Source organism: Vitis vinifera, chromosome 19 (assembly GCF_030704535.1).
Source record: "Vitis vinifera cultivar Pinot Noir 40024 chromosome 19, ASM3070453v1".
Taxonomy (NCBI): Eukaryota; Viridiplantae; Streptophyta; class Magnoliopsida; order Vitales; family Vitaceae; genus Vitis; species Vitis vinifera.
Window position 1 is genome coordinate 11553255 of NC_081823.1, and position 27914 is coordinate 11581168.

Consider the following 27914-nt stretch of genomic DNA (forward strand, 5'->3'; position numbering starts at 1 on the left):
TATAAATTAAATAACTTCACATCTAAATATTTTATATATTTTATTTAAGAAAATCTTAAAATATTAATACATCTACATATTAATTTAATAATATTAAATAAAAAATAAATATTATTATTTTTTAATTTCTTTATATATTTAAAATATTTTAAATTTTAATAATATATAAATTACATATTTATGATATCATTGATTTGACAATCAGTTTAATCAGTGAATCGTAAGTTGTTAACTTTTTTGGTTTAATAATCAATCCAATTCTAAAACCGTCGATTTGGACTACATATACCAAGTCTTCTCGAGCTTGTAATAAAAGATAAAGAAGATGAAATTGTAACATCTCAAAATTTGAGCTTGTGGCATATGGAAATCAATCTATACATAATTACTATGTATATATTATCAAATATATGAATGTAGAAGCTATTTTAATTATCAACCATAGAATTGGCATGGAATATTATAACATCCCAAAGGTGCGTTGACTTGAAACATCCCAAATTAATTCTAACACTTAAAAAAAAAAAAAAGCAAAAGGTGAAAAAGGAAAAGAAAAATAGTTAGGAAGAGAAGAACAAAAACTAAACAAATGAATCCGGAATACTAAAAACATAGAGTAAATGATAGGATCAAGATACAAAACAAATGGGATAAAGATAGGATCAAGACACAAAATAAAAACTCATATTTAGCTTTCGATATGATTCATTTGATAAGGATAATAAAAGAAAAATAAATATATAATATTAATTGTTTTATTTATACATCATCACACCGTCTCTATATGAATACCATCTTCCTAAGAAGAATAACATGACTAACAACAATCCACGACAATAGTTTTGGAACGATTGCCATTTGTTTGTTAATATTCTATTGTCTTGCTAGTAGGGCATGGACAGCTTTAATAAAGTAATTTTTTAGGAGAGTGCATGTCATTGGATTCTTATAAGGATGCATGCCTGTATCTAGGCTTCAAATTTAACGTTTTATCGGTTAATAATGCATTGGGCTCCTCCCATCCGATGTTTGATAGGATGGATAAGAAGAAGAAAGTGAAGTAAGATCAAAATATCTGATCACATTTATTTAAAAACTGAATAGGACAAATGGGTGAAATGATTAGTAGTGAGTCGCCCGGGATAACACGGTCTGGGACATTCATAATTGCATTCTTTATAGCTTCATTATTGTTGGTAGACAGTTGAGTGCATTGTCTTTGACCATTCCATGCTAAGCAAGAATGATAAAATTAAATAGCAGAGAAAAAGAGAAGAAAAATAAAAGAATGGTACTTATACGAAGGTGCTATGCAGTCTAACAGTACCTGAAGAGAAAGAGTTGGCAATCAAACAAGGAACAATGCCTAAGTATAGAGGAAGTGCTCTGTGCAGAACCTCTACACACGCACAGGGTACTCTACACAAAGAGATGGCAAAGGAGAACCCTACACAGAGGCCTGCGCAAGTGATGTGCATAATCAGAGAAGAGAAAACGTGCATATATATATAGATGGCCTGCACGAAATCTGCGCAAAGAGCATATATATATATATAGAGAGAGAGAGACACACACACACACACGCACAGGGTACTCTACACACAGAGATGGCAAAGGATCCTCCTCTGCGCGCACTCCTAGGGCAATGAATCCCAAGCACAAGGAGTTCCTGGAGTAGAGAAAGCACGAACGGAGTTATGAGGTAGCATTTCTTGAGGGCTCAAAATTCTGATAATGAGTGATACCTAGTATCGAAATTTTGATACTCATGTTGATACCATGTAACAAAGAGACTTCTCATGCATATATTCTAGGAGGTAACACTCAACTATTTTTTTTTTTTTAAAGAAAATACTAACCTTTTCATGGTATCAGAGCCTCCAAACCTACCAGCCAAGAAAAATGTCTTCACACATACTTCCATCCTCCACCCTACAAATAGAACCTGAATCAAACTTTCAATCCTTTCACCAATGTTCTAGCTTGATCTCCATCAAACTGAACACCACCAAATTTCTATTGTAATGCAACCAAATCGCTCCCTTAGTTTGTAGCCTTAGTGTTCTACATTATTTGTCAAATAGAGAAAAATTTGCTGAAGAAGTTAAGAATGACAAGGAGGAAAAATCTCCAAACTCGAACTATCAAAGGTGGATCAACAATGATGGACTTTTAACTTCATCGCTTCTTGGAACCATAAAAGAAAATGTCTTAAACTTGATTGGTGGTGAGCCAGTTTATCAAGTGTGGAATTCCCTTGAGGAGTAGTCATTGCCAATTACAGTAAAGAATGAAAGGAATTTGAAAAATATGTTAATAATCATTACAAAGGGTTTTCGATCTCTTGAAGAATACTTGACCATAACATTCATTGCTAGTATTTCATGCTTATGAGTTACTCATTTCAGCCTTTCTTGGACTCTTCATGGTTCACAAGTCCCAAGTCTTTTAGTTATGCATGTTTAACCCCTTCTACTTGTTTGGTTGATATTGACTTTTGTACTTATCATTTTTTTCATCTCTTGAACCTGAATTAGACTCAAAATGGAAATTAGATTCATAACTAGGGTCTTAGCATTAATTTGAGTTAAGTTAGATAATTTGAGCTTTTTATATTGTATAAATCATATCATATATATATGTCATTGGAGCATATATTTGGTTCTAATTAACTGCATAGGGAATCCTAGATCTCTTTGTTCCCCATCATAGGACTAGGTTAGGAGCATGAAATCTACATAGGGCATTTAGATCCTATGAACGAAAGCAAAAATATAATTTCTAACATTGAAGGATCTAGAAAAGTGTCATAAAAAACTTTACCTTTGATTTGGATTTTCCCAAATCAAATCCAAAGTCATTGGAAGCCTCGTAAACCTATTATCTTTTGTCCTATAACTCTACCTCGATCCTCAACACTCAAACAATAAAGTGTTTGGGAAGGTGAAGGCTAAAGCTCTCTCTTCTCTTTATATGGTGGAAGAATACTAACTAGAAACCCTAACCCCTAAGAGGATATTTATAAGGTTCCTTACTAGGCTTAAGTGACTTAAGCCCAGTAAGGGCTTGGGTCACTTAATACAACCTAAAAGGGTCTAAATTGATTTATTAACCCAACAAAGTTGTCTAATTAATTAATTAGTCCAATCCAAAGATACTGTTTACAAACCCCTATGCAACCTTGTGTAATTATCAAAATGTCATTATGCACATAAGTAAACCTAAAGCTTATGCAACCCTCATAAATCATGTCATCAAGGTATATGAGCTCTAGTAAGGACCATTAGGACCTATCGGAGTACTACTCTCTCAAAATCCAATTATGAAGTTCATTCAACATCTCACTACAGAGAATCAATTACACTTTGATACTCTATGTAAATAACAACAAGATGATGCTTAGGTTCATGAGTTACTACCCATTACATGCAAACTCTCCATGAACTAGTGTCCATAATTTAACAAGGTAGTATTATCACATATTAAGATTACCTCTCTAATCGTTGAGTTATAAATCCATCTATTATTTGATCAATTGACATACTCTAACTCCAAGGAGTATATGTCGAATTTCACTAAGTGAAAAGCTAATGGTCATAGTCTTCTCAATGACATGTCCTTTGGATCACCTAAGGGAACATTGTTGGAATTGACCATCAAGATGGGTTTCACATGATGAGTGTACTAGTATGGATAGTTACATATCGTATAGGATCAATGGTGAATCATAACATAAGACTATTGATTGTCATGATTCACCAAGTTACTATACTGTATCAACTCTCAACCTTAAAATGATATCGAGCTTATGCCAAAGTCAACAAGAGGAGGCTTTGACCTATGGGTGAGATCCTAAGGTGGTCACATATCCCTATGGATTGGAACACTATTGATGAAGGTTGGTAGCACTAGGCTTTCTCAATAAAGGGACCATGATATTTCATGGGACTGAGACAATGTATTGCCTTGGGTAATCTAAAGGACATGTGAAAGAAGACTATGGTCATAACATTTTCTTCAATAAAAATTTGATGTATGCTCCTTAGAGCTAGAGTATGTTAATAGATCACATAATAAGTAGAATCTATAACTTAAGAATTAGAGTGTTATTCTTGATAGGTAATAACACTATCTTGTTAGATTATCGACACCAATTCATGGGGAGTCTGGATGTAGTGGATAGTAGGTCATAAACTTCAGTTTCATCTTATTATTATTATTTACATAGGGTACTAGAAAGAAATTGATTTTCTTTAGTGGAATATTGAATCAACTTTAGAATTGGATTCTAAGGGAACCAGTACTCTTATAGATCACAATGGTCCTTGCTTTGAGCTCATATACTATGATACAGTTTATAAGAGTTGGATTGGATCTAGGTCCACTCTTGTGCATAAGAGAATTTTGGTAATTACATAAGGTTGCATATGCAGTAGTGAACAAGTTCTCTAGATTTGGTTAATTGATTAACTAGATGACCCTATGTGGTTAATTAATTAATCAAGACCCAGTTTAAGTTAGATTAAGTGACCCAGGCCCTATTCGGATCAAGACACTTAAATCCAGTAGGAGAACCCTATAAATACTATTGAAATTGAGCCCTAAAAGCAAGACATGATGTAACAAAGTCAAACTTGACTCTCCCCTTGTTATCCTTTTATGTATTGACATTGATTTGAGCATTCAACTCATATCTCTTACATTATCATGACTTAGGTGCATTGGGAGTTGCAAAGAGGAGACAAGTCATGGGCTCCTTGTAAGTAGATAAAATGTCCATATTCAGTTTATGGACTTGGGCAATACAATAAAGATTGTAATGCACTACCTCCTAATTGGAAGGATGGTTTGTCTTGATCATAGAGATAGATTTCCCATGGTGGGTGGACTAGTGTATGTGATACACATTAGACAAGACCTACATTAAATCACAACATAAGACTATTAGTTGTTATGATTCACTAAGATATTGTACTATAGGAACTCTCAATCTTGAGAGGATATTAAGCTTGTAGTAATATTAACAAAAGACTTTGACTTATGGGTAAGACCCTAAAGTGGTCATATATCCCTAAGGATTAGGTTACTGTTGATGGAGGTTGGTGGCAATAATATTCTCAATAGAGGGACCATGATATCTCATGGGTTTGAGACAATATGTCTCCTTAGATTATCCAAAGGACACGTGATAATGAAATTTATGGTCGTAATAATTCCTTTAGTTGAATTTCACATACACTTCTTAGAGTTAGGGTATGATAGTTAATCTTTTAATAAGTGGGATTTGTAACTCAATGATTGGAGATGTAATCGTGATAGGTGATAACACTACCTTGTTAGATTACGAACACTAGTTCATGATGAGCTTTCATATAGAAAATTGTAGGTCACGGACCTAAGCTCCATCTCATTGTTATTTAAATAGGGTACTGGAGTGTAGTTGATTTTCTATAGTAGGATATTGAATCAACTTTATAATTGGATTCTAAGGGAGCTAGTACACTTACGAGTCTTATTAGTCCTCGCTTTGAGCTCATATACCATGTTAGCATGGTTTATGAGGGTTGGATTGATTCTATGTTCACTCTTGTGCATAAGGGCATTTTGGTAATTGCATAAGATTGAATAGGGGTTAGTGGACAAGGTCTCTAGATTGAGCTAATTGATTGATTAGATGGACTTATGTTGTTAATTAATCAATTATGACCCGTTTTAGCCTAGATTAAGTAACTTAGGACTATATGGGCTCAAGTCACTTAAGCCCAATAAGGAAACCCTATAAATGCCTCTTCAAGGGCCAGTTAGGGTTTCCATGACTTTAGACAATTATCTTCCATCTCCAAAGAGAGAGAGAGAAAGAGAGGGAGAGAGTCTAGATTCCCACCCTTGCAAAGCTCACACTTTGGAGTGTTAAGATCATGGTTTGAGTAGTCCAAATCTAGGAACATCCAAACTATTTGGGCACATTTTTCACCAAGAGAAATTGATCTAGGGCATCCAGATCTAGATCTATGTATGAGTCTCTCAATCTCTAACTATTTATTTTGTAATGATTTTTGAAGCCATTATTTTTATGCACTAGATTTAGAGAACCTAGGGTTAAATGCATGCACCCCACGAGATCTAAGGCATAGGAACAAAGTAATCCAAGGTTCCTAAGAAATACCCCCTTAGAGGTTAGGGTTTCTAAGGTTTTCAATTGTCTTCAAGATCTAGAAAGTGTAAGAGAGAGAGCTTAGGAATCCTCCATTCCAAAGTCCACTCTTTAGAGGTCTAAAATCGTGGTTCGAGTAATCGAGCATAAGATCTTGGATGTAAGAGACCTCCAAACTCTTCAGGTTTCTTTTTTACCCATGAAATTGATTTGGGAACATCCAGATCTAGATATGAATGTTTCTTTTCTAGTTTTATTAATCTAAATTGTTTTAAAAATCATGTTTCAACTCAAATTAGTTTCTATAGAAGCTTAGGGTAGATTTACATGTACCTATACAATCTAAGATATGGGAATGGAGTGATCCAAGGTTCTCAATAGACACACTATCTCACTCTCATGAGATATCATGGTGCTTCTATTAATAATATTTTTTGCTAGCTGCTCCATATGGATATATGACCACATTAGGGTCTCACCCATAAATCAAAGTTTCTTGTTGATTTTAGCATAAATTCAATATATTCTCAAGATTGAGAGTCTATATATCAAGTAGCTTTGTGAATCATGACAACTAATAGCCTTATGTCATGATTCACTATAGGTCTTGTCCAATATGTAACCATACACACTAATGTACTCACCATGGGAAACCTATCTCGATGGTCATGATAAGCCATCCCTCCAATTAGGAGGTAGTGCATTATAGTCTCTATTGAATTGCCCAAATCTATGAACCAACTATAAACAACTAATCATCTTGCAAGGAACCCATGACTTATGTCCTTTATGCAATTCCTAATACATTGAAGTCATATACAATGCAAGTGAAATGACATGTTTGTTCAGGTAACCAATCAATACAAAATGGGATAGTAAGTTGAATAAAAAACATAAATAAATAAATTTATTAATGAATCTAAAACTGTTATATCATGTCATGCTTTCCAAGGCTCTATCCCAATACGTTGGATTAGGTGACCTGAATCTAGTTTAAGCTTAAGTCACTTAAACCCATAAGAAACCCTATATAAATCCTCTCAAAGGTTTAGGGTTCACAATTTTAACGTTTTGGCCATCATTTTCGAGAGAGAGTAAGAGTAAGCCCTAGCCACTCTTAAGACAAGAAGAGAAGCTCACCCTTCTGTTGTGTTAGGATCTTTGAAGGGAGAAATCGGATAAAAGATCTTTGGGTAGATGAACTCCACAACATCCCCAACATCTTCTTTGACATCTTCCTGGGATTAGATTCGATTTTGGAATATCCAAATTACAGGTATGAAACTTTAACCTCTACGTCTAGATCATAATATGGTTTTAGTTACCACATATTTCTACTATGTTAGATGTAGAGAGCCTAGGACTAGATTGCATGGACCCTACATGATGCAGAGCCTAGGAATAGAGTAACTAGTGGTTCCTAACAATTTACAATTATAAAATGATGAAAACTAATGTCTTTTCACCAACTAAACCTTATAAAGCATTGAAATCATTAGTTTCATTGCAATTTCAAGTTAAATATTAAAATGCACTAAGTATGAGTCTCACACACAAAATGATCCCTAATGCTCATTAATATATGTATATATATATTTTATTTTTAAAAAGTCAAAAGGATAATGAAGATGATAACAAACCAATAATCAAAGCAAACATTTGATAATGAATAAATATGTTATGTTTAGTGTCAAAATAAAATAAACGCTAAATTTTCTAATAAAAGAATTTGATAATAGGTTGTGACTACAAGCTAGATATCAATTTCATATTGATACAAAAACAGAGCTTAAACCAATTTGAAAAACAAGCATAAAATCAACATGTATCAAATCGAAATCAACATGTATTTCAATAAATTATAAAAAAAATCAATACAACACTAACAATGGTAATGTTATTCTTTGGGATAAATTAATATAAAAATAATAAAGGCTCTAAGGTATCAAAATATCATTAATGAATACAAAATCTAATTCAACCAATTTTAGGCATTCTCATATGAATTTAGAAGTATAAAATGATGAAAACTAATGCATTTTCACAAGCTAAACCTCATAAAAGCATTGAAACCATTAGTTTCATTGTAATTTCAAACTAAAGATCAAAATGCACCAAATATGGGTCTCTCACACAAAATGATTCCTAATGCTCATTAATCTAACATATATATATATATATATATATATATATATTCATATAAGATGAAAACAAATAGAATTCAACAATTTTTAAAGGGCTAATTTTTTTTAAAAAATGATAATATATTGAATGAAAGCATGGAGTGTAGTTGGGGAGGCTTCAAGACTTGTTCATAGCTTTGATCTTTCTCTTTGATCTCCAGTTTGACAAAGTTTCACCTCCTTTTATTTCCATAGAATCGTCTCATTTGAAAATGTAGCTTTCTCTTTGTATTTATTGCTAAAAGGATGATGATAAACCAATAATCAAAGTTAACTTTTAATAATGAAGTAATATACTAGGTTCAATGTCAAAATCAAATCAACACCAAATTCTCTAATAAAGGAATTTGATAATAAGTTGTGACTGCAAACCACATATAAATTTCATTTTGATACAAAAACTGAGGTTGGACTAATTCGATAAACAAACAAAAAATAGGTGGTTCAAGAATTGATTTGAAATTAATACTTGATTAAATACAACTACCCAAATTGATACTACTCTACAACATAGAACCAATGTTGATCCCAATATGATAACAAGATCTATGCACCATGAAAAATCAACAAAAAAAAATTACCATAGACTTGCATTGAATCCAAATCAACACTAATTTCAATGAAGTATTAAAAAATCAATACAATACAAACAATGGAAACATCATTCTTTGGGATGCATGAATACAAAAACAATTAAGACTTTGATATATCAAAATGTTATTAATGCTTTAGTAAAAAAATCTAATTCAACAAGTTTTATCAATTTCCATTTGAATTTACAAGTATAAAATGATGGAAACTAATGCATTTTCAATAGCTAAACCTCATAAAAGCATTATGTAGACTTTCCTTTTTGTCCTCATAACACATGCTTTTAATTGTACTTAGTACCCCTCATTTTTTAGCAATTTAAATTTTTTTTTTTGGTTATAAATTATATGAATGTTTTAACACTTGGAGAAATTGGAACGAAGCAAAATATGTAGAAAAAAGAAATAATTATCTATAGCTATCTTTATTTTATTTTTTATACGTTTCTATTGACATGGAATAAATCATCAATAATTGTTGTGATTAATAGCGTTGAGAAAAGTCAATGGCCATAATAATATTCTATTGCCATTTTTTTTTTTGTAAAATATTAGATCAAATCACATCTTCTTGTAAAATTATCATTAAGATTTACATGATTTCTTACAACGTAGCTTAAAACCAAATATTTCATCAAAGAAGTTATCAATAACCAACCCCACACAATGATATCTATTATAATACAAACTTCTTCAATATGTTTGTTTGTGAGTGTAAAGAAAGAAAGGTAACAGAAATTGAGAAAGTAAAATAAAAGAAAATTTTTCTCTTTTTTTGTTTTATTTTTTTTTTCTCTATTTATTCTGCTATTTACAGAGTAATATATAAAGTAAACCTAACTAACAAATTCTCTAACTATTCATCTAACAATAATAGAAGAAAACCAATGAGCATATGACATGTGTACATCTTGTAACTATATGAAACTATCTCTTAACATTCTCCCTCAAACTTAAGGTAGAAAGATTTTCTACTTTGAGTTTGTTTCTTAGATTTACAAACTAAGTGCTTAAGACAGCTTTCATCAAGACATCTACTACTTGATCAATGGAAGGCACTTGTTAGATTAAAACCTTTCTTTGCAGAACCTTTTCCCTAACAAAATATAAATCCAATTCAATGTGTTTTGTCCTAGCATGTAATATTAGATTAACAACCAACATAATAGTGCTAAGATTATCACACCAAATAACTGTTGTTGTAGGCAAAGTGATTTTAATTTATGAGAGAAGAGATAGTAACCAAGTGATTTCTGCAACCAAACCAGTTAGGCTTCTATACTCTGCTTTTGTACTTGATCTAAAAATAGTATGTTATTTCTTTTACTGCTAAGTGACTAAATTTGAACGAAAATATACAAAAAATCCTAAAGTTGATCTTGAGTCATAAAGATCAGAGGCCTAATCGACATCACAAAATGCTACAAGATCAAGAGTAGGAGACTTTCTTAAATATAATCCATGATGAAGAGTTCCTTCAAGTATCTAAGAATTATTTTGACTACTTTCTAATGAGATTCTAATGGAGCTTGCATATATTGACAAACTTTATTAACACTATAGGCAATTTCAGGCCTAGTAATTATTATCTACTACAAAGCTCCTACAATTGATCTGTACAACTTCACATCCTAAATTGATTCACTTCCATAGCCTGAAAGTTTTTGTCAATTGGTCATGGGAGTAGAAATAGGATTGGCACTTTGCATTTTGGATTTGTATAATAGATCAATTATGTATTTTCCTTGAGAGATGAATGCTTTCAACAATATGCTTCACTTCAATCCCTAAAAATAGTTGATTTCTCCAAGATCTTTTAAGGCAAACTCTCTGTTTAAATTGGTAATGAGATGCATCACAGCTTGTTCACTACTACTAGTGATAAGAATGTCATCTACATACACAAGAATATAGGTAGAATGAATTTTTGTCACACAAATGAATAGAGATTGATCTGACTTTGTAGAGATAAATCCAAAGGAATATAGGGCTACACTTAACTTTTCAACCAAACACTTGGTGCCTGTTTTAAGTCATATAAAGTTTTATGTAATTTGAAAACAAGATGAGATTGGTTGTGCTGAATAAATCTAGGAGGTTGTTCCATAAAAACTTCCTCATGCAACACTCCATTCAAAAGGAATTATTAATGTCTAATTGATGAATTAACCAAGCTCTAGACAAAGCTATAGTAAGCATAACCCGAATAGTTGCAGGTTTAACAATTGGATTAAAAGTTTCATTGAAATCAAAACCAACAACTTGATGAAACTCTTTTGCATATATGTTTAACAATCAGATCTAGTTCTCTTGCTCTATTTAAATCCCTGGCATTTAGCGCCTCCTTGTCATCTCTCTTTGTCGCAAATTTCTCTTCTCAGGATAAGCCCAATCATGATCACCCAATTTGTTCTCATTGTGGGCTCATGGGGCATATTGTGGACCATTGCTACAAGTTACATTGGTGCCCAACTGGGTACAAGCCTAAACCCAAGGCCCAAATGAGCTCTCTTCGGTCCACCAACAATCCATTATCTTTCCCTGAGCCATCAAAGGACATCCACTTCTCTTCTTCAGCTACAACTACCATACCACCCTCTCCACTTTCTGGTTCTCTCTCAACAGATCAAGTTCAATAGCTCATAAAGTAGACTTTGTTCACTTTGGAAGGATCCTTTGTCATGCTCAAATCTTATTATGCGCATGCATTGTTTAACTAAGATCATTATAATTGTTTCCCAAAGTGAGTCAATGCCAAATATTGAATAATTGGTTAAGCATAACTCTTACACACATTCTAAAATTTATGCTCTTAAATGTATGTGACTCACTTGCGACATTTGGAAATACCCCTAAAATGGATACAAAAGCAACGATGAATGAAAAAAATCACAATGTACAATGGCTCTATTTTCAAAAGAAAAAAAAATCAATATTGATCATAGTGTACAATGGCTCTACTTTCAAAAGAAAAAGAAAATAAAAAGGAATATGATATCAAATTAAGGGAAAGTCAAGTTGTGTTGTATATAGATCAACAAGACCTTGTTAAATGGAAATCCAACAATCTTAAATCAAATTAATTAGATGTGTACTTTAATTAGAACAAATGCATGACTAGATCTCTTCTAAGTGATCAAATTTTAAATGTAGAACTGGACAATAAGTTGTATTCCCTTGAACATCAATACTTATGTTTCTATGTTGGTCCTCTTATCCACTAATGGTTATGCATTGGGTTTCAAAACTAAAATTACAATTAACTTTGACCTTTGGACTTGAAACCTCATTCTTGATGGATTGATGTATAATATCTAAAGTAATTTTGTAATTGATTGAAGAAACTCCTACAAGACATTTAAAGAAATCTAGTACACCATTTCTTATTTATCACTTTTTTGAGTTGTTTCAAGCACTCTAAGTTTCTGGTTCTTTGTCATTTGAGGTCAATTCTCTTAGTTTTTCGCATTTTTTTCATATAGTATTGTTTTACCCTCATTTTTAGTATTCCTAGTTGTTTAGGGGTTTTTTTTTTGTTTTTTTGTTTTTGGATTTTTATCTATTTTTCTTTCTTTTAATGTCCTTTTATATTTCATCACCTTGTTATGGCAAGTCATCCTCATCCTCATGAGCTGACCCCTCCAAGGTCACCTGAGGCCGTTTAGAGCATTGCTCTCCAAGGTCCTTTTGGCCTAAGAGCTCTTTCTATTGAGTGCTTCCATTGTCAGGAGGCATGAGACCGATACTACACCTCTTTCCATAATTGACTAGTTGAGGTTGAGCATTCAGTCAATCTCAAAGTCTTCTAGGAGACTTCTTTTCTTACTGTTGTTAGAGATTGAGGATAAAAGACGTTACTCTCTCTTTAGGGGACTTTCTACCCCCATCTTATTTTCATTTTCTATCTGTTGTAATTGGAGTTACCTTTCAGGTGATTTTGTATGATCAACCATTTCTTGTCTCTTCCTGTTCCATCCAACATGTCCTTAGCATGCTGCAACTTGAGTCTTGCTTTGGTCAGAAGCTATTCTCCAAGCCAACATGGTTGCTAGCTACTTCTACCATTCTACTCATCGTACCCAGATCTGTCAGTCGTTTACTCAATTCATTCATGCCATACTCTCTGGCTACCAATTCGATATCAACCAAGTGGTTTTGGATAGCATTACTCCTTCCCGTGATCCATCTTTTTGAGGAGGCACCCCTCCCTTTAACCTTCTCATCTCGTAGATTTTGGAGGATGTAGGTTTTGGGATAAACCTTGCATTAGGGGTCCAAGCTAACCATGCCCTCTTGGATGGATGCTCCTAGGCTAAGCATTATAACCACATTTAGGGACTGATGGCACCTCCAACCCACCATGGTCCTGAAAATGCGGCTCAACAAGCAGCTTAGGAGGCAACAACATATGAGAATGAGCTCCAAGCTATGAAGCAAGGTGTAGTACCTGAGGTAAATTATCTCAAGCCTTCTTTAAGAACTTGTTCTAGTTGAGGTCATGCAAGTTCTTCATGAGCTACTCATGAGCAATGTTAGAAATGCCACAAAATGTCAGTGATATTTCACCAATATTTCGGGTATCGATGGGGCTCGATAGATAAATAGGATGGAAATTTTGGTTATTAAAAATTTCAATTATTTCCCTCATTTTTCATTGATATATTGGCTATATGCTGATATAATACCGATATATCAGTTATATTGGTGATTTTTTAGTGCCTTGCTTACTTTTAGGCCAAAAGGTTTCCCCATTTTTACCAAAAGGTTTCTCGTTTTTGCCAAAATGTTTCTTTTATTTATTTTTATTTTAGGCCACATTCTCACACACACGACCATACAATAGTCGTTCCAGATGAGAAAGTCACCATCTATTAAATAGGCAATTTTGTTCTCTTAAGTTGTTGATGTGGGACAACTTTTATTGACAAGTTTAAAAATCTAATCAAACAGGTAAACAAAATTTACATTGGTGAGACTCAAACCCGAGTACACAAGTTTGTCGTGAAAGGACACTAGCATTGAACCATATGTGAATTTGTAGTTTTAATTGTATATAGAATTATATATATAATGTACATATCTTTTATACGTTATAATATTTTTAATATATATTATAATATTATTTAATAAATTAAACTATTATAAATAAGTTATTTTTAATTATCTTATTATATATTTTGTATACCAATTAAATACAAGGTAAATATCAATTTTATAAATAAAATATTAACATTTTTAATATAAAATACTTATCTAAATATCATTGTTTTTTTTTTTATCCCTCAATATATTCAATTTAGACATATTATCATTCTAATATTAATGTGCTTTTAAATTAGTATATTATTGCCTACTATTACAAATTTATTACATATTACTATATATATATAGTAATATGTGTTTTTTTTTCATGTTTTATCATTTTTTTTTTGAAGTTTCCAAGTATTTTCATGAATTTCTGTTTCATCAATTTTTTTTTTTTGGGTCAAAATATTCCACCGTTATTCCCTGATATATCTATAAAATCCAATGATCAATAAATCCGTGATTACTGATATTTTCATTCTTGCTCATGAGACATCTTCTTCTACCCACCCACCTGAGAGACATTCGATTCCATGGCCTATCTCCAGCAACCAATGGACTCCCAGGATCTTTAGCTTCATCAGATCCAGGGACAACTCCACTATATCATTTCCTAGATCCACTCTAAAGGCGCATTGAGCTCTATGTCTCCACCTCCTTCGGATACTTATATATGTGTGTGTGTGTGTGTGTGTTCTTTTTCTATTGTTAATCTGGATTTGTGTTTTTTTTGCATATCTTATGTATCCAAAATCATTTTTTTTCTATATATATTCTTCTTTCTCTTTAACTCTTGTGTGCTTTCCAATGTTTATAATTCATATGTTTTGCCATTTTTATGACAAAAAATAAAAATAAAAATCATTGACCATATTTAATTCACTTAAATAGGGGAAGCATAGGCATCGATATAATAGAAAAAAGATAAAGGAACTCCTTGAAAAATAGGAGTTAATAAGTTTTGAATTATTTATTCAATTCATTCTTTTACTCATTTAATTCTTAAGGGAAATTGTAATAGTGGAGAAAATTAAACCTGAGACATTGGAGGAAATTAGATCAACTATTGAAAGCATAACTTGGAAGTTTAAGAGAGTTACCTAATATAGATATATCCTATAAGATATTTCTATTTGAATTGTCTTTCATTTTAGAACTATTATGAGTCACAAAAGCTTCTTCTCATGACTTTTATTGTCTATTTTTTGGTTGGAGATAGACCTCTAGGCATCATAGTTGATCTATTGTGTCTTATCCAGCTTCTATTATGTTATGTTGATTTGTATACATTTAGATTCCTTTCGAGCTTTACTTTGTACCTTGTTATCACTATAGGGATATGTTTCTCTTACATGCTTTCACAATGTATCGAGCAAAATCTCCAACTATCATGTTCTATTGCTTTGATCATATCTTATCTCACACATTTTTCCACCTTTGTTGAAGTTTTTTTTTTGTGTGTAGGTTATAGGATTGGAAAATAAGTACTACTAGATGATTCAAAACATTCCCTTAGTTTATTTTTAATTAAGCATTAATGTTTGTTATGTAAACTCCGTTATAAGAGTTCGGGTGGGTTTATGTAATGATGTTTTGTCACAAGATTGCCATAAAGGGAAATTGTTAGGACATTAAGCCTTGATTATATGTCGTCAATTTGGTTCCTTTTTATATTTGGCCATAGAAGTCTTTTTAGATAGTGACTTGCTCTCTATTGAAGATTAAGAGTTGTAATTTGTCTAACCGAGAATTCATAAGTACATCTAAAAAAGTTTGGCTTGTAGTAAGTTAGGCTTCTTTGAGGTATAAATATGATTGCTAATTGTTTTGAACTTAAAATTAATTTTTATAAAGTTTTTTAAAAATAGAGGATGCTCAAGTGGGGAGCAGTGCTTAAGTGTTGTGACCGCTCAAGTGCCCCACATTGCTTGAGCTCCCAAAACGCTCAAGCCACCTTTGTAAGCTCGAGAAATCGTGAATCTCTAGTCGAGATTTTTTCACGCAAAATTGATTTGGAAGTCTTCTAAAACCAAACCTTTTGGAGATTTATTCCTACAAATACCTCTTTATAACCCTTTAAGGGTTATAGATTGTTTTAGAGATTAGTGAGAGATCTTACATTCTTTAGAGAGAGTCTCTTAGAGAAAAAGCCTAATGAGCCACACCATTCCCGATCTCTCATTCAAGGATTCAATATTTGAATCTTGGTTTGAAAACTTACATCCCTTTAGCAAGGTTGAAATGCATTCATTAGAGTAATAGGAGGTTGCTACGTTGCAGACATGGATCAAGTTTTAAGTATTGAAGAGTAAGTCTTTAGGGTAAAGTGGCCAAGTAAATCTATGTAACTTGATATCATATAATGGATTTAGATTAGCGATCATAGACTTCATGGTTTTTTATCTCCACAGTTAGTGTGGGGGTTTTCCATGTAAAAAATCTCTTGTACCTCATTGTTTATTACTTGATATCTTGTTTGAATTGCCTATAATAGAAATGATTGATATACCTCAATATATCGTAGGATAAAAATTGGGTATAACATATAAACTTTATTTAAATTTTTTAATACATCCATTTAGCCCTCCTCCCCTAGGTATTTCCCCACTAGACTTAGGGGCTTTTTCAAACCATAAGTTAGTTCACCCTGAGCTATTGGTTTATGTTGTTGACCATCATTAGTTGATTCATTTTTTTTATTGCACTTGTTAGTCGATTAATATATATATATATATTGTTTTCTCATACCTAACTTTGGTTTCTTGTGATTCTTCCACCTAAAACCTACCAATTATTTTACATCATAAACCAGAGTTTCACCACTTGTTTTGTATTCTAACCTTAACAATTCATCTTCTTTAAAAGTAACATCTCTACTGATTTTTGCCTTCCTCAAATTTAGATGCTACAACTTATACCCCTTCACTTTAGTAGGATGTACAAGAATTAAACATTTCTTTCTTTGCTCTTGGTTGCAACTTTTTATCATTTACATGTGCATATGTTGTTGACCCAAACACTATAAGGTGTTGGTAACTTCCTGGTTTACCTGTCCATATTTTTTGAGGCGTTTTGAACTTTATGGAACTCGAAGGGAATTTGTTAAGCAAGTGACATGTTGTATGGATAGCTTTCGCCTATAACTTTTTAGGTTATTTTATATTTATCAACATGCATCTTACTCTTTCAAGAATAGTATGATTCATCCTTTTAGCCAAGCCATTTTGCTGAGATGTACTCTTCACTGTTCTTGTTGGGATTAAGCCCCTAAAGGAAAGACATGATGTAACAAAGTTAGATTTAACTATCCTCTTGCCATCCATTTGGTGTATTGACATTAATTTGAGCATTTAACTCATATCTCTTACATTATTATATGACTTGGGTGCATTAGGAGTTGCACACAAGATACAAGTCATGAGTTCCTCATAAGTACATAAGTTGTCCACAATTGGTTAATGGATTTGGTCAATCCAATAAATATTGTAGTGCACCACCTCCTAATTGAAGGGATGACTTATCTTGGCCATTGGGATGAGTTTCCCATGATGAGTGCATTAGTTTATGTGATACATATTGGACTAGATCTATGGTGAATCATGATGTAAGGCTATCAAATGTCATGATTCACCAAGCTATTATGATGCATGGACTCTCAACCTAGAGAGGATATTGAGCCTATGCTGAAATCAACAGAAGGCTTTGACATATGGGAGAGACCCTAAAGTGGTCATATATCCTTATGGATTAGGTCACTATTAATGGAGGCTAGTAACAATAGGTATTCTTAATAGAGGCATCATGATATCTCATGGGCTTGAGATAGTGTGTCCCCTTGAGTGATCCAAAGGACATGTGATCATGAAATTTTTGGCCACAACAATTCCTTTAGTGAAATTTGACTTATGCTCCTTGGAGTTAAAGTTAGAGCATGTCAGTTAATCATATAATAAGTGGGATCTATAACTCAAGGATTGGAGAGGTAATCATGATCGGTGATAGCACTACCTTGTTAGATTACGAACACCAGTTCATGGGGAGTTTATATGCAATGGATAGTAGGATGTCGTGGACCTGAACTTTGTCTCATTGTTATGTACATGATTCGTGCCCAATTGGTGTCTCAGCTGATTCGTGTCCAGCTGGTGCTCCTTGATTGAGGGAGTAATCAACAAAATTTATAACCTATTACACCATATACTAGGGTAGCAAAGACAAAGCTACTATAGTATAGCGGCTCTAGGATCGTTCACTGGGAAGGATTAGCAAGCTATCAATGATACCAATTCCAAGTGAATTGGTCTTGTTTCATTTCAAGGTTAGCTTAAGAAATAAAACACAAACTTTGATTGGTAAAGATTTAAACTAACTAACATAACAAGTACTCGGAATAACTTAGGAAGAAAAGCATTCCTTGGAGAGTTAGGTTCACTGGGGTGGTTCCTCATGCAAAAGACATAGCTCCGGTCAGATGGTTCCTTTCCTCGTGTTAGAGATTCAACATATAGTCACTTCTCTAACCGGTGTTGTACAGCTACCTCCTTTAATTAGATTTCACTTTAATTCTCTCACTGATGCAACTTGCAATGGTTTAAGCCTCTCACTAAGCCTTAACCATTCAAGGTGATCTTTAACCTTGGATTACCCGTCAAAAGCTCGCAAGAGATAACTAATGGATGTCTCCTTGGAGTCCAAAAGCTTACCAAGTGTTGGCTATTCTAGAAAATCCTACCCTAAAGTCACCTCCCAGAGGCTCGCAAGGGGTAAACTGGTGCATTTCCATGGTTGGAAATCACTTTCCTTACCAAGTGTTGGCCCAAGTGACTCTAAGGTGTTTTAAGTTAACTAAAAACATAGAAATCACTAAAGGATTTCACTTCCTCTTCATTACTAGCTAAAACCACAAAGCTTTGCATTCTTGCACTTGGAACCTTCCCCGGCAACCTTAGCTCCAAGGAATTAGAGGTTTAGTTACTCATTCTCTGGGGAAAATTCCTCAGAGAGTTCATAACTTAGTAAGAAAATAAAAATACAAAGTGAGAAGGTAAGGCAATACAAAGAACTGAACTTTACTTGCTTACCCAAAACTTTACAAAAGGATCTCCTCTCTAAGAACAGGCTCCCGAGAGGTATATATATGAACATAATATAAAACTAATTATTACATAGATATTTTCTCTTTTTACTAACTTAAAAGCTAAGGAATCTTGTAATTGGTGGCTTACAAGGAGTATTTTGGGATTTAGACAACAAAAATCTGATGTAAAATATTTCCCAATGTCGGTAGCAAATATCGGGATGCTCCAGGAACCATTTCTCAAGAGAAAATGGTGTCTGCGAGATTTCGTAGGCACTCAAGAAGGGATGCGAAATCATTTCGCAAGAACATGCTATCTTCGCAGGGCTGCGAAGTTGGCTTCCACCTTGAGGTTCTCAGCTCCCAGCTTGTGGCATATATCGGGCAACTTCAGAAGGAAATACACCCTACTGTACAAAAAGGCCGCGGAATCACTTCGCAGCAAAAGGGTGATTTCGCAACACTTTGGAAAATGCTTCCTTCAGCTGGGAGTGATTGGTTTGCAAAGGCTGCAACTTCTTCGTTTCAACTCCGAATTGCGCACCATTTGAAGAATTGGATTGTTGACTTCCTGAGATTTGAAATGGTATATAGCATGCATCAATTTGACCTCAGAAAGTGCTCCAAAAGTGGCTGCTACGACTGTCATCAAGAATATGCTTCTTGGCAGATTCTCTTTACTTTTTCTCCTTGCATTCCGGATTTACTCTTGGCAAATGACTTCCAAGCTTTGCCCAAGATTCCTCAACACTCTCCTCAATCTTGAATTGCTTTGGTGATCAAATTACTAACAAAAACACCAAAACTTACACAAAGTGATTAAAATTGCTTTCAAGGGTCCTTAATATGCTAATTGAGTTAAAAGGCCAAAACTACTACTCAAAAGCGTTTAAAAGGATTAATTATAAGTTATCAAATAGCACTTTTTGAGCAGTAATCACTCCCCCCAACCGACATATTGCTAGTCCCTTAGCAATATAGGAGAGAAAAATGAAAATAAAAAGCAAACTTAACCTATAATGTACAACATCATGCTGAACAAAAACAATTCTCAAGTGGCATGATGATTTAATTCTCTCATGAAACATTAAAGAAATACAAACCCAAATTTCAACAAGAGTTATAACAAACTATGCTAAACACTTTCAATCAAGGGAATGCATTATGCAAACTGAAGTTTTAAAATCATTTCCACTTTCAAAGAACCAAACTTTATTCTTCCTCAAAAATCTATGTGTATAGGTTCCTTAGGTTCCGAGAATAATATGCTAAACTAATCTCTCCCCCCAACCTATCTCTTTTCAACACTTAGAAAACTGACCAAAATCAATAAAGAAAGAACACATTTTTTTTTTTTTTTTTTAAGGAGGCTTTATGGGATACTCTTTCTGAATTGTCCATGTAATGGGGGTCCATCGATGACTCCCAACCAATTAAGGTTTAGGGCATCAAGCTTTAAGGATCTTTCAACCACTAACTCCATGGATTTTTCCCCGGACTTTTGAGAATGAATTTCTAATACCCAAGCACCTAGCATATGCTAACTCTACCTATTCACCCTTATAACGAGCATTGAGGTCGGTGACTCCCAACCAATTAAGGCTTAGGGCACCAGGCTTTAAAGATTTTCACCATATACCCCTCAGACCTTGCTCGGGTTTTAAGGCAAGCAAACAACTTTCTTTATTTCAAAGGCTCATTGGCCTTTTGCAGGGTGTTTCAATTTTATCAAATGAGGTCAAATATACCAAGTCCCAAAATTATCCTAAGTCAAGAGGGAAATAGCTTTTCATGTTATAATCGGAATCTAATGTGTACAGTGTGTGAATAGCTTAAAGTGGAAGAACTAAATTCAATTTCAATAGAAGCTTCAACAATTGAACCACTTTAGTGAGCATAATCCATACTCTAAGTCAAGTGAAAAACAACAGTTCAATTTCTCCTGTTTCAATTTGAAAATTTTTCCTCAAAATTCATGGAGAATAGAGTAAAAAGAGTAAAAAGCAAAAACTACAACTAATTTACCAAAATAATTGCATTACCAAAAAGGCTTAGCATACTTCCTTTAATTTAGCATAACTTCCTTCATCATTCCCCCCCAACCGAACCGAGCATTGTCCTCAATGTGATATGAGTGACTGTAATTAAAGGGAGGAAGTGGTACCTCCTGAGTGATATCAAATTCGAATACTAATTGGAGAAACCACATGTTTAAAAAAGAATAGAATATGTGAGAAAAGGAAATAAGAATAAGTTAATGCTAACTGTTAACAAAAAAATATTAAACTTGTATTACTTTGAATCCATTTGAGTACACTGAAAAAGAAAAGCAATACAAGCAATCCCAAATATAGTACCAAAATAATGGGATTTCTTTCAAACTAAAAATGAAATACATAAAACAAAGATAGTAGATATATATATAATGATCTAATGAGTGGGTGGTGCTGGGGCTAGGCAGATGGGTCTGCCTCTTCAGTTGGTGCTTCAGCTGGGGCTTGAGGCTCTGAGGGATGAGAGTGTGGATCTGCTGGAGTAGAAGTGGAGGGCTCAACAGCTGGTGGCAGGTCGAAATGAAGCTGAAACTGCCTTAAGATGACAGTGTGTTGAGCCTGAGTGGCCAACATCTGCTCTTGGCATGCTCTAATGGCTGCCATCTCTTGAGCTAGACTGCTCTGAGATGTTGTGAGGGTCTCCAATGCACGGCACAACTCTCGATATTCAGAAATGGGTATGGCCATCCTCGGCTCAGCTGAAATGGATGGCTGAGATGAAGCTGGAGCAGCTGGTGGAGCTCTGGGAATGGCAGGAGCAGCAACTGTGATACCCTCAGGTATGTGTCGTGGGGATGCTCTCCTTGTAGTTGGCTGAGGACGCTCAGGCTGGTCAACTCTATAAGCTGTCATGTTGTTCCATTTGTCGAGAGTAAAAAGCTCACGACAAATGCGCTTTCGCTCCAACTGAGGCTCAGAAGGATATCCCAAGTGCTCCAGAATTTGGCATAGCAGCCTTGGAAAGAGGAGGGGAATGCAATCAGCTCTCTGAAGCTTCTTTTTGTGTACATTATCTTCGAAATAGAGAAGGACTGCCAGAATCAGATGATGAGGCCCAAAGAAAAATCCTTCAGACATCTTGTATAGGGCTTCTAAGAGGACTCCTCTTCTTTGAGTCCAATGCTGCAATGGGTAGAGGTTATGACGCAAAAATGCATCAATCAAAAACATGATTGGAGGAAGCTCCCCCCTCAACAGATGTGATCGATTGGCAGCTCCTCTGGATAGGGTGCGCACCATCTCCAGCTCAGTAGGATTGGTCCAAGCTCTAAAATTATCGAATTGGGTTGGCTCATAGGGAATTTGCAAGGCTTCAGCTATATGGCGTGCTCCCAATATGCCATGCCTCCCATCAATAGTGAAATGAATTAAAGTTGGATCCCTGACCTGGTTAGTTGTCATGGATTGATAGAAATCCATGGCTACCCTTGGGTAGAAAAAGTCTCTTGGAGTCAGTAGGTGCTCCATATGGTATCTCCTCAGCAGGTTGAATGTCTGTGCAAGCTCCGGCTGCAATCGGAATGCGGCTATGTCAAAGCATAGCTCAGAGTGGAATGGCCGAGCTCTACAGTCCAAATTTCCCTCAATTGGGGGCTGAGTTAGCATTGGCCTCTTGATTATTTCTTCCGGAGCTATTTCGGATTGAATTTGGGGCTCTGGAAGTGGCGGCTAAGGCTCCTGAGATTTCGCTTGCGGCGCCAGAAATGGCACCGGCGACGGAACTGGCGAGGATACCGGAGATGGAACTGGAGTTGGAACCGGTGATGGCTCTGGAGATTGCTCCGTCTAGTCGATGGGTTCTGAGCTTTCAACCCTGGGTCTCTTTTGCAGTGGCCGACCCCCTGACCTGGTAAGGTAACGTCTCGCCAGAGGCTTTGGCGGCGCTGGCTTCACCGGAGGAGGAGTTGCTTTCAGCTGCGAAGGCTCAGAAACGGGATCCGGGACTGGCTCCTTTCGCAAGCTTCTCTTGCGGCTTGAAGGGGAGGAAGACTTGGCCCCTCTGGTTTGCGCCATTTCGGGTTACCGAAATTTGGCCAGAGCGGATGGTCGGAGAAGATGATCGGAGGCTTGCGCGGTGAGGCTTGAGGAAGGAGATGGACGGTCTGCGAGAATGGACGGTATAATTTTGAAACCCTTTTCGCAGCTCAAATGACCGGTATAAATAGGAATAACGGAAGACTAAGGGTCAGTTTGAGTTTCGCAGTAAAATGCCATTTTCGCAGCTACTTCGCAATGCGTTTCGCAGCTGCGAAATTAATGTTACTGTGCTGCGAAGTGGCACACGTGTGTCAAAATCTCCTTCGCAATTGCGAAATACCCTGCGGAATGGGACTTTTGTTGCGAAATCTGGGCTTTACCACTTCGCAAGTCGTTTCGCAGCTGCGAAATGGGGGCTCCTGTGCTGCGAAGTGGCACTCGTGTGCCAAACTTGCCTTCGCAGCTGCGAAAATTCTCGCAGAGAATCCCAAAGTGTTGCAGAATGATTTGGCAACAAAATGCTCATTTCGCAAAAGTTTTCTTTAGGCTGCGAAATCTCGCAGAGCTCTGTTTTTGCTCTGTTTCACTCTGTTTTTGCTCCGATTTCGATCCGATTTTTTCTCTTTCAATTTCCTTGAAATTTCTTCCACCTGAGATCATTTAAAAAGATTAAAACACACCTAAAAACATGATTTAAGATCAAAAACTAAGATCAAATGTATGGAAAAAAACTTGAAAATTTACAAAATTTACAAAAATTTTGGACTGTGGTAAACCATGTCTAGCAAACCCTTCTTTGCTTAGGCTTTTTGAGGCTCAAGGAGGTTGATATCCTCCTTTTCTAGTTTGAATGGCTCCATTAATGGCTTGAGACGATATCCATTGACTTTGAAGGTGTCCTTGCCATTTGAATTCAATAATTCCACATCTCCATTGGAACATACTCGGTGAATTATGAACGGGCCTATCCACCTTGACTTGAGCTTCCCAGGAAAGATATGGAGTCTTGTGTCATACAGTAAAACTCTTTACCCTTCCTGAAATTCCTTATTGGAGTTTAGTTGATCATGCCACTTCTTCATCCTCTGTTTTGCAACTTTGGAATTGATATAGACATTATTTCTTAATTCCTCCATCTCATTAAGGTCTAGATATATTTTTTCTCCGGCTCTGATCAAGTCCATGTTCAGCTTCTTTATTGCCCACCAAGCTTTGTATTCAACTTCCACAGGGAGATGGCACGCTTTGCCATAGACAAGACGATAGGGAGACATGCCAAGAATAGTCTTATAAGCTGTTCTATATGACCACAATGAATCATGAAGCTTAATAGACCAATCTTTTCTGCTGGAATTCACCACTTTCATCAATATGTTCTTTATTTACCTCTTAGCTAGCTCAACTTGCCCGGAAGTCTGAGGATGATAAGGTGTAGCCACCTTATGCTTCACTCCATACTTGGATAACAGAGCTTCAAAAGGTTTGTTGCAAAAATGAGCACCTCCATCACTGATTATGGCTTTGGGTACCCCAAATCTCGAAAAAATGTTCTCTTTAAGGAATTTGAGAACCACCCTGTGATCATTTTGTTTACAAGGGATTGCCTCAACCCATTTAGAAACATAATCCACCCCCACCAAGATGTAAGAATTACCAAAAGACATTGGGAAAGGTCCCATGAAGTCAATACCCCATACATCAAATAGCTCAACTATTAGAATGGGGTTCATAAGCATTTGATTTATTTTTGTTAACTTTCCAAGCCGTTGGCATCTGTCACAACTTCTACACATGATGTAGGCATCTTTGAAAAGAGATGGCCAAATAAACCCTGATTGCAATACTTTCATGGCTGTTTTCTGAGAGGCAAAGTGGCCTCCACATGCATTCTCATGACAATGATATAGAATCCCTTGCTGCTCATCTTCAGGGACACACTTCCTTATGATCTGATCTGCACAATACTTAAAAAGAAAGGGCTCTTCCCAATAATAAGCATGAATTTTGGCAAAGAAGTGCTTCCTGTCCTGTGCATTCCACTCACTTGGAATTTCTCCAGTTACTAAATAATTAGCAATATGAGCATACCAAGGAGTTTTCACTAGGAACATGAGTGATTTTTCAGGAAAATCATCATTAATAGGCAAGGGATGGGAATTATGTGCTATAACTAACCTTGAAAGGTGGTCAGCTACCACATTCTCCACTCCTTTCTTATCTTTGATTTGAAGATCGAATTCTTGTAACAAAAGAATCCATCTAATCAACCTTGCTTTTGCATCTTGCTTTGTCAATAAATACTTCAAGGCTGAATGGTCAGTGAAGACAATGATGAAAGACCCCACTAAATAAGCACGAAATTTGTCCAAAGCAAATACCACAGCTAACAATTCTTTCTCTGTAGTTGTGTAGTTCCTTTGAGCTTCATTCAGTGTTTTGCTTGCATAGTAAATCACATAGGGCTTCCCATCTTCCCTTTGGCCAAGCACAACTCCTATAGCAAAGTCACTGGCATCACACATCAGTTCAAAAGGTAATTGCCAGTTAGGGGCTCTCACTATTGGAGTTGTTGTTAAAAATTTCTTCAGTTGATCAAAGCTGTTTTGACATCTTTCATCCCATATAAACTTAGCATCCTTAGCTAACAGCTCACAAAGAGGTTTTGAAAGACTTGAAAAACCTTTTATAAACCGCCTATAGAACCCTACATGGCCAAGGAACTGTCTTACTCCTTTCACAGTTGTTGGGGATGGTAATTTGACAATAAGCTCCACCTTTGCTTTATCAACTTCAATGCCTTTTTCAGAGATGATATGGCCAAGGACAATTCCTTGACGTACCATAAAATGGCATTTCTCCCAATTGAGCACCAGGTCTTTTTCAATGCATCTGTGAAGAACTGCTTCCAAATTGACTAAGCATTCCTCAAATGTACCTCCATATACGGTGATGTCATCCATGAAAACCTCCATAATTAGTTCCACCATATCACTGAAAATACTCAGCATACATCTTTGAAATGTAGCAAGTGCATTGCATAAACCAAAAGGCATTCTCCTGTAAGCATATGTTCCAAATGGACATGTAAAAGTGGTTTTTTCCTGATCTGCCAAATAAATTTCAATCTGAAAATACCCTGAATACCCATCCAAGAAACAATAGAACGGATGTCCAGAGACTCTCTCCAGCACTTGGTCAATAAATGGCAATGGAAAATGATCCTTCCTGGTTACAGCATTCAGCTTTCTATAATCAATACACACTCTCCAACCTGAAGTGAGGCATGTAAGTAACTTCTTCTCCTTTTTCATTCTGAACCACTGTGATTCCTAACTTCTTTGGTACCACTTGAGTAGGACTCACCCAAGGGCTATCAGATATAGGGTAGATGATTCCTGCTTGAAGTAGCTTCAGCACCTCAGCTCGCACCACCTCTTGTAAATGAGGATTCAATCTTCTTTGAAGTTGACGAATTGGCTTTGTCTCCTTCTCCATATATATATGATGAGTACAAACTAAAGGACTAATGCCTTTCAAGTCGGATATTTGCCATCCTATTGCCTTCTTACACCTCTTGAGAACTTCCATTAAACAATTCTCTTGATGACTGGTCAGAGATGAAGATATCACAACAGGACATTGATTATTTTCTTCAAGATATGTATATTTCAGCTCCACAGGTAGAGACTTCAGATTGAGTTTTGGAATTTCTTTTTCAGCAACTGCCTCCTCTTCTTCATTGAACAAAGGTAGAATCTCTTCTATCTTTCTCCAACTTTGTAGAGTAGCAAGCATAGTAGGAGATTCAGACAAACCTTCCTCAAAATCCACAAGACTTTCATTCAACTTGTCTTGCATATTTTGATTACAGTGCTCCTCCACCAAAGTGTCAATAATGCACAGCTCTTCTGGACCCTCTTCTTCTTCCGGAGTGATTTGCTTTTTAGACATATAGAAAATATTGAGATCAAGTGTCATGTTGCCAAAAGTGAGTTGCATCAGTCCATTCCTGCAGTTGATGATTGCATTTGAGGTAGCAAGAAATGGCCTTCCAAGGATGATAGGAACTAAATTAGCTTCCTTTATAGTAGGATCTGTATCAAGAACAATAAAATCTACTGGATAGTAGAAATTATCCACTTGAACCAATACATCCTCAATTACCCCCCTTGGAATTTTCACTGATCTATCTACTAGAGATAAAGTGATTGCTGTTGGCTTCAACTCTCCAAGTCCCAATTGCTTGTAGACGGAATATGGAAGCAAATTCACACTTGCTCCCAAGTCTAACAAGGCTTTCTCCACTACCTTTCCTCCAATCATGACTGAAATGGTAGGACTTCCTGGGTCTTTGTACTTCAAAAGAGACTTACATTGTAAGATTGCACTTACTTGCTCAGTCAAGAAGGCTTTCTTATTTACAGTCAACCCTCTTTTGATAGTACATAAGTCCTTAAGGAATTTTGCATACGTTGGAACTTGTTTAATCATATCCAGCAGTGGAATATTGACTTTCACTTGTCTCAATACTTCAAGGATTTCAGCTGCATTTCTAATCCCCTTTTTCCCATGTAATGCTTGAGGAAAAGGTGGAGAGGTTGATTTCTTCAGCATTTCTTCCTTCATAAGTTCCTTCTCTGGAATTGCATTCATTGTTGAATCAGAGTCCTTCTTTTCTTCACTGATCTCACTCTCTTTATCTTCCATTTCCTTCCCTTTCTTTATCTCTTCTTCATTATCAACATGTGGCTTGGGTGTTGGTTGCTCAATTTTTTTACCACTCCTTAGAGTGAT

At 35.4% G+C, this 27914-nt stretch overlaps 1 pseudogene; it reads right to left on the minus strand.

The window, feature by feature from the left end:
* Window positions 1-1399: 1399 nt before the first annotated feature.
* Window positions 1400-27914, minus strand: LOC132253339 (uncharacterized; annotated as a pseudogene).